This window comes from Primulina eburnea, chromosome 1 (genome assembly GCF_022965805.1).
Source record: "Primulina eburnea isolate SZY01 chromosome 1, ASM2296580v1, whole genome shotgun sequence".
NCBI lineage: Eukaryota > Viridiplantae > Streptophyta > Magnoliopsida > Lamiales > Gesneriaceae > Primulina > Primulina eburnea.
In genome coordinates, this window is record NC_133101.1 from 5,008,534 (window position 1) to 5,021,467 (window position 12,934).

General features: G+C 37.0%; 1 long non-coding RNA gene across 1 annotated transcript; it reads left to right on the plus strand.

The window, feature by feature from the left end:
* Positions 1 to 10,050: 10,050 nt before the first annotated feature.
* On the plus strand, positions 10,051 to 12,934 carry LOC140810598 (uncharacterized). The gene is made up of 2 exons (XR_012113267.1): positions 10,051 to 12,553; positions 12,715 to 12,934. It is a non-coding gene; the product is annotated as an uncharacterized lncRNA (long non-coding RNA).

Consider the following 12,934-nt stretch of genomic DNA (forward strand, 5'->3'; position numbering starts at 1 on the left):
TAAAATTCTTGTATGATGCATAGGCAAGGAACATTCTGATAGTTTCCAGTCTTGCAACTGGTGCATACATTTCATCGTAGTCAATTCCTTCTTCCTGCCTATATCCTTGTGCTACAAGTCTAGTTTTGTTGCGTGCAACTGAACCATCTTCGTTCAGTTTATTTCTAAATACCCACTTTGTACCTATAATTATTTTGCAAAATGGTCTTGGAACTAAGTTCCAGACATTGTTATGGGTAAACTGATTTAGCTATTCTTGCATTGCATTTATCCAGTTAGGATCAGCAAGATCTTCGTCAGTTTTCTGTGGTTCCAATTGTGAGACAAAAGCAGAATGAATGAACAAATTAAGCATTTGATTTCTTGTTCTTACCGGGTCAGATGGTTTACTTATCACCAATTCTGGAGGATGTGATTTATTCCATCTGAGCTCAGTATTTGTTTCTTCCATATCAGCAACTGCTTCTGTTGACAACTCAATGTTTTCAGTTTCAGTTGGAGCTGTATCAGTTGGTAACTGAATATTATCTGTTTGCTCTACCAACTGAATATCAGGAGTAGGTTCCTGTTCAACTGATTGATCTAGAATTTCTGGTTCAGGTGTTTGAAGGATATTTCTATTGATATGATTTTCTTCTTCATTATCATCCTCCAAACTGATCTCTGTAAGACTGATCAACTAGCTCAACTGAATCAGTTGGCTTATCAGTTAGCACAATTTAATCAAAATAACATGGATAGATTCTTCAACATTCAAAGAGCTTTTATTAAAGACTCTATATGCTTTGCTAACTGAAGAATATCCAAGAAATATTCCTTCTGCAGATTTAGCATCAAAGGTTTTTAAAAGATTTTTATCATTATCATGGATAAAACATCTGCAACCAAATATTTTGAAATAGGAAACCACACTTTTTCTTCCATGCCAGATCTCATAAGCTGTTTTCATATGATTCTTATTAATCATTGATCTGTTCTGAGTGTAACATGCGGTGTTTACCTCTTCAGCCCAAAACCTTTGAGAAATATCAGAATCAGCAAACATTGTTCTAGCAGCCTCTTTAAGGGTCCGATTTCTTCTCTCAGCTACACCATTTTGCTGAGGTGTTCTAGCTTGCTGAGAGCTCATGCTTGATTCCAGTATTTTCTAAAAAAGTTGAAAGATTTTGATTGATGAATTCAGTCCCTCTGTCAGACCGAATTCGATCAATCCCAACTGATTTTTCATTTAAAAGTCTTTTGAAGAGCTTAATCAGTTGTGCAGCAGTTTGGTCTTTAGATTTGAGAAAAATGACCCAAGTAAATCTTGAAAAATCATCCACAACCACTAAGGAGTATTTCATTCCCCCTAAACTCATGACTGATATTGGACAAAAAAGATCCATATGCAACAGTTCTAAGCATCAGGAAGATGATTTACAACATCTGTTTTTGAATGAAGATCTTACTTGTTTTCCAAACTGACATGCTGAACAAACTTTTTCTTTTGTAAAATATATTTTGGGCAGTCCAGTTACAAGATCATGTTTACTTAGATAGGCAATAGATTTAAAGTTTAAGTGGTTGAACTTCTTATGCCACAACCAGTTAATAGAAGATTTGGAAGCAATGAAACAAACTGGTGCATAAGGTTGTTTAGTCCAACTGACTTTGTAAGTGTTTCCACAACGATTGCCAGTTAGGATGACCTCATCAGTTTGTCTCTAACTGAATTAGTGTGTTTGTCGAACTGAACAGAGAAATTATTGTCGCATAACTGACTAATGCTTATCAAGTTATACTTCAAATTCTCAACTAACAACACATCTTTAATTGTAAAGTTACCATGAATAAGCTTACCCTTACCCACGGTTTTATCTTTGGAGTTGTCTCCAAAACCGATGTTTGGTCCAGTATAATTGATCAGTTGAGATAGAAAATTTGCATCTTCTGTCATGTGTCGCGAACAACCACTGTCTAAATACCATGTGGATTATTTGCTTGTACCTGTTGCCTGCAATCACAAACAAGATACAATATTGGTACCCATATCTATTTGGGTCCTGAACTGATTAGTCCCTTGGGAATCCAGACTTGAATCAGTTTAACTGATTTACCAGTCGATGTATTCCAAATGGTCTTTCTTGGCTTTTGGTTGTTGGGTGTGTGATGTGAAGATGAGACAGTATGATTTGTGTCCTTCTTCAACTGATTATTCTTTCGATATATTTTCTGAAAAGGTTTGCAGTTGTAATAATTGTAATAGCTAGTCCTCGAGTACTGATTTCTGTAATTGGATCTTTTTGGTGACCATTTTTTGGAATCAGTTGGACTCTCTGAGCTATACCCAATTCCATATCGTTTACCCTTGTTCTTATTTTCCATCGATTGAACAACCGGTTTACTTGGTTCAATGAATTCATTTACCACAGCTTATTTAACAAAGGTAATGGATTTTTCTTTGTCTTTAATCAACTTTGACTGAGTATCACATACAGAACTTTCAACATGATTGTTGTAGCCCAAACCAGTTTTGTCATCAACTGATTTCTGTGCGTTCTGTATTTCAGTCAACGCGACTGAAGACTTGTTCCAAGCCTGTATCAGTTCAGTTTGTTTTGAAATCTCGGTTTTGAATTGATTTATCAAGACTTGGCTTTCAATCATATCAGCTTTCTGTTTAGCAATTTCCTTTTTCAGACTCAACAACTCAACTGATTCATCAGTTTCTTTTTTGTTGTCCTTGGGGTCATTTTGCTCAGTTTTAGCCTTCTCAAATGATTTTGCAAGTTTTTGATACTCATTCACCATGTCATGCAAAGTGACAATGATTTCTTCACGTGTGAAATCAGTTGAGCTAAAATCAAATACATGTTCGCTTGCTGACTCCATTTCTTCATTGTCAGCCATCAAGCATTTAACTTCCTCTTCATCACTTGAGCTGATTCGGATTTTTGGTTCTGACTCATCACAGTCAGTTTCTGCCCATTTGGATTTGCTCTCTTCAGCCAAGAGCACTTCATGCTTCTTTTTGGATGATTTCTTGTCATCTCTGGTCCTTCTTCTGTGCTCATAAGGCTTCTTTGTCTTCTCAATTGATCATCGACTGTCCTTCTTTGGATTAGGACAGTCTACTATGAAATGACCAGATTGTCACAGTTGTAGCAAGCATAGGACTTATCTTTGGGCTGACTTTTCTGATACTGCTTCTGGAAGTTTCCTTGATTCTTCCTCATAAACCTTCCAAATTTCTTGATAAACAGTGACATAGCATCACGGCTCAGTTGATCAGCAGCTTTTTCAGTTGAACCAGTTGGTTCCAGTCTGACAGCAGTTAAAGCAGTTGTGGTAGTTGGTGTTGAAGGTTCACCATCTCTGGTTCGTAGCTCAAACTCGTAAGCCTTTAAATCAGTAAACAAGTCATGAAGTTCGTTCTTGTTAAGATCCTTTGATTCTCTCATTGTCATGGTCTTTACATCTCATTCTTTGGGAAGACCTCTAATCACCTTCAGTGCCACTTCTTTATTCGAGTACACTTTTCCAAGTGCATACAGTTCATTGATAATACCACTTATCCTCTCATCATATTCAAGCATGGATTCTCCAGCCTTCATCTTGATGTTGTCATATTTTCAAACAGCCACTGATAGCCTGTTCCCTTTTGTTTGTTCATTTCCTTCGCACAGCTGGATCAGCTTCTCCCAAATTTCTTTGCCAGTTTTGCACATATTGATCTTGCTGAAAGTGACTTTATCCAGCGTTTTGTACAAGATATCTTTTGTCACGTTGTCTACGTTTGCTTTCCTTTTATCCTCAGTTGTTCACTCTTCCCTGGGATTTTCTATGCGATGAGGTGCCCCATCAGTAATGACAACTGCTGTATTTGCTTTTAGGATCTTCATGGGACCATCAGTAATGACGTACTACATGTCGTCATCTTGTGCAGCTAAATGAGCCTGCATTCTTATTTTCCAGTCATCAAAGTCTTCCCTGGAAAACATCAGTATTTTGTTGAATGAAGACATGTTGATCAGTTGTGTGAATGAAAGTATTCTGAGACAAGATTAAACAAGCTCTGATACCACTTGTTAGGATCGGCTGATTGGATGGGAAGTTTTTAGAAGGAGGGTTGAATAAACACTTACAGATTTTGAAATCTTTTCGAAATAAAATATCAGTTCGGTGACAAACTGAAACTGGAATCTTGTCGGTCAATGACAATCAGTTTAACTGATAACAGTTGCGGAAAATAAACTGACTGAAAGATAAAATTAATAACTGAAATGATAACACACGGAGTGAAACGACCTCGGTTTTTTTTCTTAAATCATAAATTCTAAATTTCTAAATAAAATAATTTAACATAATCATGGATCATAATAATTTAACAATTTAAATCTCAAGTGCCTAAATCAAATCCTAAATCATCAACTAAAAATAACAATAAAGCATAAAAATATCTTTAATAAAATTATTAGCATAAATCTTTAAATCATAAATCTATCTAGATAGTGCAGAAACATAAAGGTCCTCGGGTGTGTACTTGTTAGGATCGGTTGGGGGGATCACCGTTGAGCTATAATAGCTCGGTTCTTGAAATATTGAACACCGATGAATTAAATCGAGTTTGGTGTTCAAACCAAGCGGAAAATACTCGAAATAATCCTTCGTAGAAACCGAATAAATATTTTGTAAACCATTTAAAATATATGCACGTTGAATGAGTTAAAATATTCATTTGAAGCATTTTATCAAACACTTTGTATAAAATATTTTAGTATTTGAAGAACACATAAAATGCTTCAACAATGCATCTTTAAAACTATGAAAAAGATAAGTAAATGCAATAAACAAATAGACACAAATTTGTTTATGGATGTTCGGAGATTAACAACTCCTACGTCACCCCTTCTTCCCATTGGGAAGGATCCACTAGAAGACTTTGATTTATACAACTCATTGTACAAACCCATTCAGCTAGGACTTACCCACTGCCTAAAACTGAACTCCTAGCACTCAAGATTGTAGGCAGCACCTCACAATCAGCATATTGTTTTAATGTCTCATATGCAAAGACTACATACACAAGTTTTACGTCTTTGTGCAAGACTCACTCAACTAAACTTTTCAGCTCAAACTCTCTGTATATGTGTGAGTGATTGTGTGTGAGGAATTTATCAGTTACAGTGTACATCTCAAATGTTTCCTCACACAAGGGCTTGTGCTCTCAACTAGCTGATTTCTTCATGCTAACTGCCCATGCTTTGAATCCACTTCAAAAGCTCTTGTTTGATCTTCAAGATGTTGTATTTATAAGCCCCAACAATGATATATACGTTAGACACAAGAATATGACCGTTTGAAAAGTTTCTGTACTGTTTCGGGAAGTGCAACGGTCAAATTCGTCTTGCTGGGCATTTTTCCCGACTGGTCAACTCTGGTCAACCAACTGATCATTCAGTTCAACTGGTTCAGTTCAGTTGGTTGGTCAGCTGGTCAGCAGCTGGTTCAGTTGGTTCAGTAACTGGTTCAGCAGCTGGTTCAGTTCAGCAGGTGTGCTGAAATCAGCCTAGCTGATTTCAGTTTGTGCAGAACCGGTAGCTTCATCGTCATTTATCAGCATCTTAGGCTTCGATTCAGACTTTAACTTCTCAGAATGATTTGTAGATCTTCGTCTTATCTTTCCAACGCATACTGAATCGCTTCGTTTCGATAACCGAGCTGAGAGATATGACCAAAATACCGCAGCTGCTCAAACCCAACTGATTGCTGTTTTCGTGTGATCAGTTCGATAATTGAGCGATCAGTTAGACCATGATAACATCCGATTTTGCCCAACTGACGTGAAATACGATTTGTTCCAAATTGAGTTTTCTACTTAGTCCAATTGGCGGATTGTCATTTGGATAATCCAGTTGGGAGATATCATCAAAATACCGAAGCTCGCCAGAAATTCAGTTTGTGCAAAATTCAGTTTCAGCTTGCTTCTTGTGTTTGCAACTTCACACTTGAGTAAATATGTTAGAAACACAATAACAAGTTTTGTTAATATCAAAATCAAGATTTCGAACTTGAAAAGTTCCAACAATCTCCCCCTTTTTGATGATCACAAAACTTGGATAAACAATCAACTCAACTAACATATTTCTCCCCCTTTTTGTGTGAATCAAAAAGTCATATTTCAAAACATTTTAAACAAAATTTTCTCCCCCTCAATATTTAAAAATAATAACCATATTAAAATTACAATGAGTTCTCCCCCTATACTTTTGAAATTTTGAAAAAAAAAATAAAAGAAGAGGGATAACTCACCAATTTTCTCCATGGCTCATTTTCTGCTGCAGCACATATCCTCTGTCTTCAACAAATAAACTGTATTTTCTCGGGCATAATTAGGCTGCAAATTTTATACCGCTGTAAACCTCTACAAGTCTAGTTTGCAACGCAAAAAGCGGTTCGTCGTTTGGACACTCGAGTAAAGAGATATGTAATTTTTCCCACGGTCGCTGCAAGCTGCGCGAAAATTCAGTTTTGCATATATATGTGTAAAAAATCTGAAATTTTGAATTTTAAACATCAAAATCAGTTTCAATGTTCTTTCAAGAACAACCCGCTCTGATACCACTTGTTAGGATCGGTTGGGGGGATCACCGTTGAGCTATAATAGCTCGGTTCTTGAAATATTGAACACCGATGAATTAAATCGAGTTTGGTGTTCAAACCAAGCGGAAAATACTCGAAATAATCCTTCGTAGAAACCGAATAAATATTTTGTAAACCATTTAAAATATATGCACGTTGAATGAGTTAAAATATTCATTTGAAGCATTTTATCAAACACTTTGTATAAAATATTTTAGTATTTGAAGAACACATAAAATGCTTCAACAATGCATCTTTAAAACTATGAAAAAGATAAGTAAATGCAATAAACAAATAGACACAAATTTGTTTATGGATGTTCGGAGATTAACAACTCCTACGTCACCCCTTCTTCCCCTTGGGAAGGATCCACTAGAAGACTTTGATTTATACAACTCATTGTACAAACCCATTCAGCTAGGACTTACCCACTGCCTAAAACTGAACTCCTAGCACTCAAGATTGTAGGCAGCACCTCACAATCAGCATATTGTTTAATGTCTCATATGCAAAGACTACATACACAAGTTTTACGTCTTTGTGCAAGACTCACTCAACTAAACTTTTCAGCTCAAACTCTCTGTATATGTGTGAGTGATTGTGTGTGAGGAATTTATCAGTTACAGTGTACATCTCAAATGTTTCCTCACACAAGGGCTTGTGCTCTCAACTAGCTGATTTCTTCATGCTAACTGCCCATGCTTTGAATCCACTTCAAAAGCTCTTGTTTGATCTTCAAGATGTTGTATTTATAAGCCCCAACAATGATATATACGTTAGACACAAGAATATGACCGTTTGAAAAGTTTCTGTACTGTTTCGGGAAGTGCAACGGTCAAATTCGTCTTGCTGGGCATTTTTCCCGACTGGTCAACTCTGGTCAACCAACTGATCATTCAGTTCAACTGGTTCAGTTCAGTTGGTTGGTCAGCTGGTCAGCAGCTGGTTCAGTTGGTTCAGTAACTGGTTCAGCAGCTGGTTCAGTTCAGCAGGTGTGCTGAAATCAGCCTAGCTGATTTCAGTTTGTGCAGAACCGGTAGCTTCATCGTCATTTATCAGCATCTTAGGCTTCGATTCAGACTTTGACTTCTTAGAATGATTTGTAGATCTTCGTCTTATCTTTCCAACGCATACTGAATCGCTTCGTTTCGATAACCGAGCTGAGAGATATGACCAAAATACCGCAGCTGCTCAAACCCAACTGATTGTTGTTTTCGTGTGATCAGTTCGGTAATTGAGCGATCAGTTAGACCATGATAACATCCGATTTTGTCCAACTGACGTGAAATACGATTTGTTCCAAATTGAGTTTTCTACTTAGTCCAATTGGCGGATTGTCATTTGGATAATCCAGTTGGGAGATATCATCAAAATACCGAAGCTCGCCAGAAATTCAGTTTGTGCAAAATTCAGTTTCAGCTTGCTTCTTGTGTTTGCAACTTCACACTTGAGTAAATATGTTAGAAACACAATAACAAGTTTTGTTAACATCAAAATCAAGATTGCGAACTTGAAAAGTTCCAACAGTACTGCTGCACTCGATCCACTCAATAGTCAGCACCTCCCATAAATCATCAAATCCTGCATCATATAAACCTAGAGAGTCTAAAGACTCAGCACGTTCTAAACATGAATAACAAATAATACATATACATTCACATGCATTTAAAAATCATATTTTTATTTAAAATAACTTTTAAAAATAAATAAACCATTTAAAATCATTTAAAATAAGCTTTAAGCATACATAAATCATTTTAAAAATAGCTTTAATCAACACCATAAATCATATATCATAAAATCATTTTAATCATAAGCATCATATATCATTTTAAGTGAAGTTTGATCCTTGAAAGTGACTAGCTTTTATCATTTGGTCGACTGCAGTCTTAGCTCCACATGGTCCATGGGGGTGGGCACTAGGCTCTACCATGGAAATACGATCGTCGGGATCCCTCGGGGGCATTTTCCAATAGACGGGGTCCCTCTGGGGCCTTGGCCCGTAAACGGGGTCCCTCTGGGGCCTTGGCCCGAATATGGGTTCCCTCTAGGGCCTTGGCCCTCACGTCATCTCTACAAAGTCATATATCATTATATCATATCTTTTGTCACAGTTAATTCACAGCCCTCATTTTTTCTTTTTCTTTTAAAATAATAAAATAACATAACTTTCAAAAATAACATTTTAAATAGTAAAAATTGCACAACTTTACCATAAATCGTAAAATACATATTATCATAAAAATCATCATTTTAAATCATAAAATATCATTTAACATGCGTTATGATCCTTCAGTGCGCTGCCAAGCGTTTTCGTATTTTATTAAGTGTAAAAGACCGTTTTGACTCTGGACGTACAAATTCTCGAATTTATCTTTTTCTCACTTTTAATGACATTGGATTATTATAAATAATTATTTAAGCTTTCATGAATTTTCTCGTATTTTTATTTGGCTTAAATCGATGATTTTTAAATTAATCTTTTAATATAATATATTAATGTGTTTTAATTCCGAATCAAACCAAACTTTAATATAAAATTCTCAAATTAAAAACTTAGACTTTTAATAATCATTTGAGCTTAAATATAATTTTCTCTAATTTTATGAAGCTTAAAACTAGGCTTTTCAATTAATTCTTTAATTAGCGTTTCGCGCGACGATTAAATCCCAGAAAAATTCCAAAACTTATTATTTTGATCCCAAATTTTAAATATAGCATTTTTATTATTTATTCTACCCTTCCAAGTCATGAGCCACCCCCGGGGACCCATGGATTCAATTTTTGCCTTTTAATTTTCGAAATTGACCCTTATAGGAACACACCGAGCCATCTCCCAAAATACTCGAGCCACGCCCAAGCCACCTCGAGACAAACCGGAGCCAACCCATCTAGACACCCTAATGACCAAGCCCAGCCCATAGAACCAGACCCTAAGTCGCTCAAACTCTCCTGGAAAGAAGACCAATTTCTGCACGTGTGTGGGAGTGTGTTTCCTTGGGTCTAGGACTCCTAATTGGACTATGACTCAACCATCCCCTTAACCCTCGACCAGCACTGACCCTCACTTACCCTGGACCACGCTTAGACCCAGCCCAACCGGCCTTGAGCCAATGAACCCACGCAGCAAACAGGCGAACATCCCCAACCTCCCAGCAGCAACCTGCGCACAAGCTCTCCTCTTCGCCCAAGACTCCTAGCTAGCAAAGGCTCTTCTAGCCGATCCACCACCAATCCCCACGACCCTAGCCATCCCTAGACCTCGCCCAGACCCTACCCAGACGGAGCCCAAGCCCCTGGACGCAGCAGTAAAGCTCCGGAATCAGAAACAGCCTACGCGTTCCCTTTTGTCCTCTCACGGTTTCCACTTTGGCTCTAGCCACCTCGCACCCAGTGTAACGTCCCGAAAAATCAGAAAGTTCACGTGAACCACATGCATGTAAATTTTTAAATTTCTTTGGTATTTTATTAAATTATTTTAAAGCATAAAATGTATGTTTATTTTATTAAATTGTGTTTAATTATTTTTATGCATAATTCATGCATGATATAATTTATTTCACGAAATTTTAAAGGTTTATGCATTAAAGATTTTTAAGTTTCATTTCACGCTCGAACGAGGATCGGAGACCGGAGAATTTTCAAAAAAATTATTTTTATTACAAGATTAAGTTTTATTAATTAATATAAGATGTTTTAAAGGTATTTTTCAAGAATTGAGATTTATTGGGTATTTTTACCCGCATGATTTTAATTTTTAATAGTGCACAAATTTTATCGAATCGAGGAACTTTTTGAGAGTTCGGCTAATATTTTCAAAAACTTTCTAACACGAAATATTTTTCGAGAGTGTGTTTGAATTTAATGAGCTTATTTTTAAGCTTATTGGACTTAAAATCCTTTTTATTTTAATTGAGACTCATTAGTACACATTTTAATTAACCTAAACTATACTTAAACTAAACCTAAACCTATCCTACACTTATTTCTTCAACCACCACCGACACTCACCCCTCAATTCAGAAGCTCCCCTTCGGTTTGGCAAAGAAAAAAATGCAGCAGCCTCATTCCTCCATTATTATTCAAGAAAAGATCATCTCCCCTTCTCCGGTGACTCCCCGACGCGCATTCTTTCAAGTTTTCTTGCAAAAATCGCAAAGGCACGCTTTGTACTCTCTTTTATGCATCTCATACGCCATATACATGCTGTTGTGTGATTTATTGTAGCAAACTCCCGATCCCACCAAGAACATGAAAGTTTTTCGGTTTTGGTTTGCATGTTGCATTTCCTTCATTGCCACTCACGTTTTTCTGAATTTATGTGCAAGGGGCTGCTGTGTTGGTTTGTCAAGGGCAGGGACAGATCGAGAGTGAGAGCTGTAGGTGCAAGAGTGTGAATCTGATCGAGTTGGTTCGAAAGCGTGAGGGTTGTGCGGTTCGGGACTTGGTGCGTGTGGTTCGGCCCTTGAATTCTCGAACACCAGCAGCGTGAGGATCTTCTCCATCCCTGGACCAGACCCTGAGGGGTCTGAAGTGGGGGCTGGGATGACTCGAACGATGCTGGGGGCAAAGGACCAAGCAACCGAACCATATTGGAGAGGGTAGTCTCGGTAGAAGCTTGAGGAGTTTTTCTTAATTACTAGAGGTTAGGGGCGTGCATGGGCTCAGTGGCTTGGTTTTGTTAGGTGCCTGAGGGTCTGGTCGAGGTCTTTAGTAGGGTGGTTCATGGCTGGGGAATCGATTTGGCTTGGGGCGAGTTGTTGGGAGACAAATGCACATGAGGTGGGGTAATGGGATAGGACCGAGAATTCTTGTCAGGTTCTGGAAATTTGCAGCCGTAGATTAGCAGCCTAATGACATTGATTTAGGACCTTTAAGTGTTTTAAGATATGACAAGAAGTTGAGAAAATTTTGGTTATGTTTCGAGTCGATTCGGGTTAGAACTGAAACTCCGATCCAAGTTTTAAAACGAATTGATTAAGTTTGGTTTTGGGCTCGAAGGTACGTATAAGAATGTTTTTTTAATATGTTTTGGGACATTTTTAGGAGTTTAGTAAGCTTTGTATCAAAATAATGAGTTTTGGATTTATCCGGGATTTAGTCGCCGCACAAAACGTTAATTAAAGAAATAATTGAAACGTCTAGATTTAAGCTTAATAAAATTATGAAAAATTATATTTAAGCTCAAATAATTATTAGAAGTCTAAGTTTTTAATTTGGGAATTTTATGCTAAGGTTTGATTTAATTCGTGATTAAAACGCATTATTATGTTATAGTTAAGGATTAATTTAAAAGTCATCGATTTTATGCCAAATAAAAATATGGGAAAATTCTTGTAGGCTTAAATAATTATTTGGGACATGTTAGTGTCAATGGAATTAAGAAAATGTCAAGAACGTGAAATTTTACATCTAGGGGCAAAATGGTAATTTTTGGGTTTCCAGGGAAAAATGGTCATTTTGCACCCGGTGTGAGATTTTGGTCCTGGCAGCGCTCTGAGCACAAATTTATGATATTTTAAATGTTCATGCATCATGATCACGATTTTAAGATTTTATGAAGATATACGTCGCATGTTTGGATTTAAGAAAAATTGCATTTATTCAAGATTTTTATAAGTGATGAAAATGATAATGTTTTAAATGATGGGAATTAGTTGTGGCTATCGAAGTATATGTAAATGGTTAAGACGTATATGTAAATGCTGATGATGAGGCCTATGCACAGTGGATGGGTGATCCTGTCACTGATGTCCGACAGCCGCCAGGTACCGCAGTTTTATGTATGATGGATCCATCGTAAATGATGGATGATGTACGATAGTCACCTCTAATAAACTGAATTCACAAATGATGAAGGATGAACGATGAAGGATGAACGATGAACGATAAACGATAAACGATGAATGATGATTAACGATGAGCTGTTTTGGTACGTCATGATTTTACACGACACGTTTATGTTACGTTTTTAAGTTCATGAAAGGTATATTGAGTATGGTATTTTTCACTGCTGTGTGCTATGTATATGTATTTGCTATTAACGGTGCATGTGTGTTGAGTCTTTAGACTCACTAGGCGTGTGTGATGCAGGTGAGCTTCATGATGAGGAGACTTGAGGTGCCGAACTCTGAGTAGACAGACCTGGTGCGGTGACATGACCCGAGGACCGCATATTTTCCGCATTATGATTTATGAGATTGAGTGGAGATGAATATTTTCCTACGTTGATGATTTTTAATATTTTGACTGGTTCATGTTTACGTATGATTTTGGGATTAGTTTGGTTATTTCAAACTGCACTATTTTTTTA